We start from the raw sequence: 7,900 nt of genomic DNA, 5'->3' as shown, positions 1-7,900 counted from the left end.
CTCCTTCGCCTCCAGCGCCGGCGAACCGAACAACCGACCCGCCATCAACGCCGACGAGCTTGAACCGGTGCTCCAATCGCTCGAACGTCGACCAGGGTAGGTGTTCCTCGATCCTTTCTCCCCCACGCGCCTCCCCGTGGCAGCCCCGGTAAGCCCTGCACCGCAGAACACCACCGGCAAGATGCCACGGCGGAGAAGGCCGGCGAAGGACCCGGTTGTAATTTCTTTTTTTCGTTCAAGGGTGTCTCTGCAAGTTTTACAGTGTATACCAGTGAACTTCTAAAATGCGAAACAAATCACAGAAAAATCAGAAAAATGCAAACTCAACTGATCTGGAATCCTTGTAACAAAATCTACAAATTTTGTAACATTCACATTTGCAGAAACTCAACCGAATTTAATCTAGGGAAAAGATTAAGAAAATCACCTTATGCATGTTCATGAAGTTCTGCTCATCAAATGACATTGATTTTTGGATATGTTATAACTAATGGGATGCTAAGATCACAGTAAAAAGATGACCTCAAACCAAAACAGTTATCAGGTTAGAACAATCAAGATTCTCTAATCTGTTGTTAGCACTCTCGATTTAATTCTGGAAAATATGTACATGAACTTGCTCTGAAAATTTTACTACAGCCTTGTGCCACTGAATCCCTGCAAATCTATAAATTTCAAATTTATTAGAGTTCTTTTGCTATATACCATGATTTATGCTTGTTTAATCAACTTAATTCCTTATATATAGTTCTTATGCTCAGAAAAATCCATGTTTATTTCTGGAGTCTCTTTTTAGCTCTGTGTTCCTGTCTAAGAATTTTGAGCTGCTTTTGATGAGTTTTACCTTGGCGAATAATCATGCTTAGCATCTTAGGGCTAGATTTACTATTTTTGTTCTGAGTAATCTACAATGTTGCTGATCCTTATTTTTGGGCATGATCTTGCTTAGAGTATGTTCTACCCGTGATAAAAAGTTCAGATGCAATGCTGGTCAGATGCATCTTGAGAAAGTTATGCAAACTCATGTTAAGCTAACTGAATAACTAATTTAGTATGGTGAGTTAAATCTTGAAAAATTTTCTGGAGTATGTTTAACTCAGGACCAGTCTCTGGTAAAAACTTGAGAAGCAATTCCTTAGTAAAACCTTCTGTAGATTTAATCCTTGTTAGTGGCTTGCTGTTTTTAATCTTTTTATCACCTCTGCTATATAAGTGTATAAAATCTGGAAAAATTTCAGTACTGAGTTTATGCTTTGAAATTGCTTGCATAAAATTTGTAGCACCAGAATCCATGTGAAACATTCTGTACAAAAATATGAAGTAACTAGAGTAATCCATTTGCATGATTAGTTATAGTTTTTGCTTTATGGTTAAATGCTGAAATCTATACCATAATTACTTATTTTGGATCTGAGTTACTTTAGTGTTCATCACTAGCTCTTTAGTATTTGTGATGTTAAGAAATAATGAAAGCATGTTATGTGTTGAAATTAAAAAATGAAAACCCAAAACCCCACTCATTCATGAATAACCATAGTTATGCTTACTACTCTATAAACGATTGCCCATGCAATGAAATGTGAAATCGGCACTAAATTAACTTACGTGGACTACAACTTTATCGTAAAGGAAAGAAATTGTTATCCATGAATAACTCATAATCTTGCATTGCATATAGAAACGGTTAATCTCGCGGACGGAGACTACGAACTGGTGCCCGCGGACTCTCGTGCGAAGCAGGAGATTAATCTGAACTGTACTAACTTGTCTCAAGACCCGGGCCAAGCCCCCGAAGTTTTTCTGCCTGACAGTGCCCAAGAAGGCAAGCCCCGGTGCATAATCCCATTATTTTTACGCTTTATATTCATCTTACTATTTGTATATGTTGTAATAATTTTTATTGTGCATTTACGTTTTCTAGGAGTTGATCGAAAACCTTAGGTGCATGATTCCTAGGTACCTATGTTTGATACCCGGATCTTTTTCTCGACTAGTTGCCCCGCTAACTAGGTACGGTAAAAGTCGAGAGGTTTCCTGCCTTTCGCGAGATTATAGGAGTTGACTGACTTTAATTCCTGCTGAAATATAAGGACAACGGGCGGGGTTGTGTAGTTGTGATACCCCGCCGGTGTAGTCAAAAATGGCTAAGGTCGCGGGGTGTGGCTCATTTCGTTAAGCGTTTGAAAGTACTAGCCACATACCGAGAAATATGGTAATCGGTAAGCTGAAGTACCTGATTGGACCAGCGAGTGGAACGATCTCGCACCCTCTTGGTAGAAGTAGGTTTTATTTTTGTCCGGACGTACGGGTGCAGAGTGGTCGGACTCTGTAGTCGGGGAGGGTGTGCCGGATCCACGGACTGGAAAGAAAGGGGAAAAGTAGCGTGGGCGGGAGCGAAGTCGATCCCCATGCGTGTGGTCTAGGTTCCCCTGGCCAGGTTGAAATTCGATTCGGAATCGTCCGCCTCTCACGGCATGAGATTGCTTAATGATTTCGGTCACATAGAGTAACAAGTGGAACATGATGATGAAAATACTGCTGGTTGATTAAATGATTGCTCTACCATGTTTGTGTAGAGTTGGATGCAGACTTAGAATGGTTAATCTAACTAGAAGATGGCTAAATAAAATCTGAAAATAAGGATCAACATTTAGTGGCATTTTTGGCAAGCAAACCCCACCAATCAAAAAGCCTTGCATGTCTAGTTATCGGACTATGTTATATCCGGAGACGGGTCAGTCTTGCTGAGTATTAGTATACTCAGCCTTGTTTGTGGCACTGTTTTTCAGGTACTAACTTTGAAGATCTGTTTGCGAGTCTCACTTGGCCTTGTACTCTGCCTCCGGGTTGGTCGGTTGAGTGGGATGGCCCTTCAGCTAGTGCTAATCACCCTCCCGCTGAGTGACGCATTCGTACGGGCTTTACCGATGCGTCACGTTGTTTCGTTAGTTATCTTTTAATGCTTCCGCTGAACTTTGAGACTTGAATAATTTGAGGAGTTGGAACTCCTTAGTACTTCACTAGTCTGAACATGGTTTGTAATAAATTTTTTTTTCTTTCCGCTGCAATCACTCTGAGATGTATGAAATGGTTTGTGTTGTAATCTCTGGGCTCACCTTCGTGTGAGTGTTGTCTGCTGATCCTGGAATAGCGTGGCTTTTATCGAGGCTTCACTCGAGGAACTACCGGTGAGTGCCAAATTGGGTCAGAGTTGCTTAGCAACGAAGATCAGTGCACCCGGGCCCAGTAGTTTTGGGTGGTTCCGCCACAGCTGGCATCAGAGCTCGCAGACAGCCTACCAGAGATGACAACCTTGTTTTCTAACAACAAAAAAACTTGACTTAAAAACTATTTAAGTCTTTGAAAAAGTTTAGGATCTCCAAGGACAAGTCTAGAACGTAAAGCCCTAGGGGATCTTATGGGTATAATCAGGTGGCTTATTTTGTATGGCTAACTTCCAGCACATTACTTTTCAGTATTTAAATTCCGCAATTTAAATTCTGCAACTACATCGTCGCTACGAAGGTATGCTTACTCAGTCAGCTGAGGGAGTCTGACCTTCCCGTCGGTGATGCGAGCCGAACGCTGAAGCTCAAGCAGTGGCCTACTTGAGCTGCTGCCCATATACCAACTTCGGTTGATTATATGGGGAGTAATGGTTCAAAATTGGAATTCAATTCCCCGTCAAAGACGGTACTCAGTCAATACGTTGTTTCGATAACGTATGCTTAACATTGTCCATACGGCGGTAATGGTATGGATGCCGATTCTATAGTGATCGGTAATGTATGGGGACGCTTTCGTGAGTGCTGGCACGAAAGGTTCATTTTATACACTGTCAATCTTCTGCAGGTACGCTAACTCGAGATCGAATTATAGGCTATCTAGCTATATCGAGTAGCTATATAGTGAGAGACGTATTATGTATGCCACCAAAATCATTTGCGTAAGACCAAGATTACTTGGCGATTTTTCATTGGTGAGGACGTATAGGTTCTGCATTCATTCTCAAAAAGATTAGCAAATAAATCTCTGGGGAAATCGCAAGCAAATCAGTTAAAACACTATCCTAGGGAGTATCCAGAAAGTCTGCCACATGGTTTCCACGAAATTTTAACCTTCTGATAAGTTACTCAAATCGACTTGGGGTAGTAAGACTAAATGATGTTTCCTAAGTTATCAAGCTGCTGTAAAAATTTGAGAATTTTTGAAGCCTTCTAGCATGGTATTTGTATTTTTGGATCAACCCTGTGTAAAACTGTTAACTCTGAACAGTCTATACAAACGAAATTTTTCGACCATTATAAGTTGTTCAAACTAAAAATCGTTCAACATGAAAGTTGTAGACAACTAAGTGATGAGCTTACCATAAAAATTTGAGAAATTTTTGACGTCTGGGTTGAGAGTTATAGTCCAAATACACCCTCTCTGGACACTCAGTTTTCCTGGTTGACATCACTCTGAATACCTGAGCATATCACCCCCATGGAATCCGAATTGAGCTTAGTGATGACTAGGTGAATTGTTCCTTAATATCAGAGGGATCTTGTGTAAATTTTTGAGAATTTTTGAAGCAAGTTCTCTACAGTTTTGGCCATTTCTTTCACTGTTCCAGAGTTAGTAGTTCTTGTTACCATCAGCTGATCTATCGGTCTTTTGTTGGGACAGATGGAAGAGCTGCTGGTCGTTGACGCGCAGGGGCACGTGCACTCCGCCTGCCTGCACTGGGACGGGTTTCCCCGCCGTCTTTGGGAGCTTTTGAGTGCAGCCGGTTACCTCCAGCCACCGGTTTACGATGGCCACGAGTTTGTGGAGGACGGAGTTCGTCGCTGCAATGTGACGATGGTGATCCCGCAGCACCCGCTCAACGGGTGGGAGCCGATCGTGACTCAGATGGTCGGTCACTATCTGCTGGACACCTGGGAGCTTACCGCCATGAGGGCGATGACCACCTTTTGCTCTTCGCACCCTCTGGAGGTGGTTCTGACCGCGTTCGGGTTGTTCCCTGCACCTGACCCGGCCGACCCGCTTTGGCTCGACCGGATGGCACACGTGGACGTGGTCGCTACCCTTGACCCGGTCGGGGCACTTCGGACGACAGCGATGTGCTTGGACGGCCTCTACAGGCTTCACACTTACCAGAGTTACGCCGTCGCTCAGTTGGTGGACCACGCTCAGGCCTTGCACCTGGCAGTCCAGCTGAGAGATGGGCAGCTTCAGGAGGCTAGTACCGAGCTCGAGAGCAGGGCTACTCTTATCGCCCAGCTCCACGGCCAGGTTCACGAGCTTCAGGACACTGTGTCGGATCGTGACGCTACGATCAACTTCCTGGAGGACCAGTTTCACGACCTGCAGCTTGAGGTGGACGAGGCTCAGGGGCAGCTCCACGCGATACAGCACGCGCAGGATGCCCTTCACGCACCTCCCGACGAGATGCAGGTGGACGAGGAGGACGAGCCCCAGGAGATCGAGGGCTTTTCAGAGATGGACTTCGAGGACCAGGCGCCGCAGCCCGCACCGGTTGAGGTTCACACTCCCGCGGCGAGTGAGGCATCGGTCAACATGTAGACCGAGGCGTTGTTTCTTAGCTTTTGTAGACTCCTCTTAGTGTGGCCTACTTTTGGATCATGGCTACTAGGCTAACTTAGAGTTGAGTAACCCCCTTAGTACTGATGTTAGGAGTGACCAAGTAGAAATGAGAAAACGATGGATGTAATGAACCCCTAATGCTACTAGTGTTAATTATCAGTGATCTGCAAAAAGCTGAAGGCAGCAGCTAGTTCGAATTTTTATCCTCTTTTCCTTTCTGATTTAGCTCTTGAGTTGAATACCAAAGTTGTTCCAAATTTCATCAGGAACCTGCTCGCAAAATTTCAGCCCAAACGGATTGGTATTGCAGGAGATAATCGCAAATTACAGAAGCTCTGTTTTCTGTGAAGCAGAAAAACCAGAGGAGGAGTAATTGAATTTTTCGACTAACCTACTTTGGAAATCTGACTTTGTGATGACTACCAAAGTTGTAGATCATGAAATTTCCTATCTCTTGTAAAAATTTCAAGTCCATATCATGTACCGAACTCCAGTTATGAGCGTTTTCGTATCGCTGGTTTTGCTGCACAACCTGATTAAGCAATTTCCAGTATTTCCATGTCATTTTGAGTTGTATATTCCATTTGAAATGATGATAATGATGAGCCTAATGCAAAAGTACTCACATTTCAGATGGTTGGATCAACTCGAGGCACCCCTAGTGGTTTTGGAGCCGGAGGGAATGGCGATCCACCTCCACCTCCTCCACCAGTGGGTATTGCTGAGGTTCTTGCCGCCCAGACGGAAATTCTGCGGCAGCTGGTTCAAGCTCAGCAGCAACCGCGGGGTGGGCATCATGCTCATCACGCACAAGAGGCGAGCTACCAAGATTTCCTCAGTACTCAGCCTCCGCTGTTCAATAAAGCAGATGAGCCTCTGGACGCTGACGCTTGGATTCGCACGATCGAGTCCAAGTTTTCTCTATTGACTACTCCTTGTTCCGAAGCGAACAAGACTCGCTATGCCGCGCAGCAGCTTCGCGGATCAGCTCGTATGTGGTGGGATCATTACCACGGGATGCTACCGGCTGATCATGTGGTGAATTGGAATGAATTCAAATTGGCTTTTCGAGATCATCATATTCCAGCTGGACTTCTTGACCGTAAGCTCAACGAGTTCTTGGCCTTGACTCAGGGCACTCGTACTGTGGTGCAGTATGCCCAAGTATTCCATCAATTGTGTCAGTATGCTGGACATCACGCGGATACCGACGCTAAGAAGCGTGAACGCTTCCGTCGGGGCCTTAGTACCAAGTTACAGGAGAGGCTAAATCTTGTCCGAGCAGACTCATTCAATGAATTGGTGAATATGGCTATATCTCAGGAGGATCTGATTTCTGCACACCGCGCTGAAAAGAAGCGCAAGGCACCTGCTGGACCCTCGAGTGCCTCTGCACCGAGGTATCGTATTGTGCAAAATAACCCACCCGCATCCTCTCAGAAGGCCCCTCAGCCAGGGCGTTGGATTATTAGGCCTCCTCAACAGCAGCAGCAGACTCGATTCGGGCTTCCCCAGCAAGCTCGATTTGCACCTCAGCAGCAGCAGACCGGCCCTAGGCCGAATGCTCAGCCAGCCGCTCGCCCCGATAATAATAACCGCTGTTTCAGATGCGGGAGTCCGGATCACTTTGCCAAGATGTGCCCCCAGGCGGGACAATCTCAAGGGCAGGCTCCTCGCAGAAACGATCAGAACAAGGGCAAGAGGCAAACCATCCAAGTCAGGCAGGGCCGACTTAACTTCACCAACCTTGCTGAACTACCTGAGGGAGCACCAATCATGTCGGGTACATTCTCTATAAACCATCACCCCGCAGTCATTTTATTCGATTCTGGTGCATCTCATAGCTTCATTAGTTCTAAATTCGGAGCAAGGGTTGGGTTAGATTTTTGCCACACAAAAGGGTCATTCATGATATCTACTCCGGGTGGCAAAGTTGCATCAAACCAAATCGTTAATAATGCGCCACTAAGTTTGGGTAGTAAAACTGTCCCTACCACTTTAATATTGCTGCCACTAGAAGGTATGGACATTATTCTGGGAATGGATTGGATGAACAGACATGGGGTAATGTTAGATATCTCTTCCCGAGCTGTCGAAATAAATTCTCCAACTCATGGTCATTCGGTTCTATATTTACCTCATCACCAATGCAAGAACTCTTGTGCCTATGCCATGAAAGATACTCGTCTCGAAGATATTCCGGTAGTCCGTGAATATGCAGATGTGTTTCCGGATGATTTACCTGGTATGCCGCCAGACCGGGATATCGAATTTATCATTGAACTTCAGCCTGGTACAGCCCCTATTTCAA

Source organism: Panicum virgatum, chromosome 2N, assembly GCF_016808335.1.
Source record: "Panicum virgatum strain AP13 chromosome 2N, P.virgatum_v5, whole genome shotgun sequence".
Classification (NCBI taxonomy): Eukaryota; Viridiplantae; Streptophyta; class Magnoliopsida; order Poales; family Poaceae; genus Panicum; species Panicum virgatum.
Note: the sequence above shows the minus strand (reverse complement) of the source record.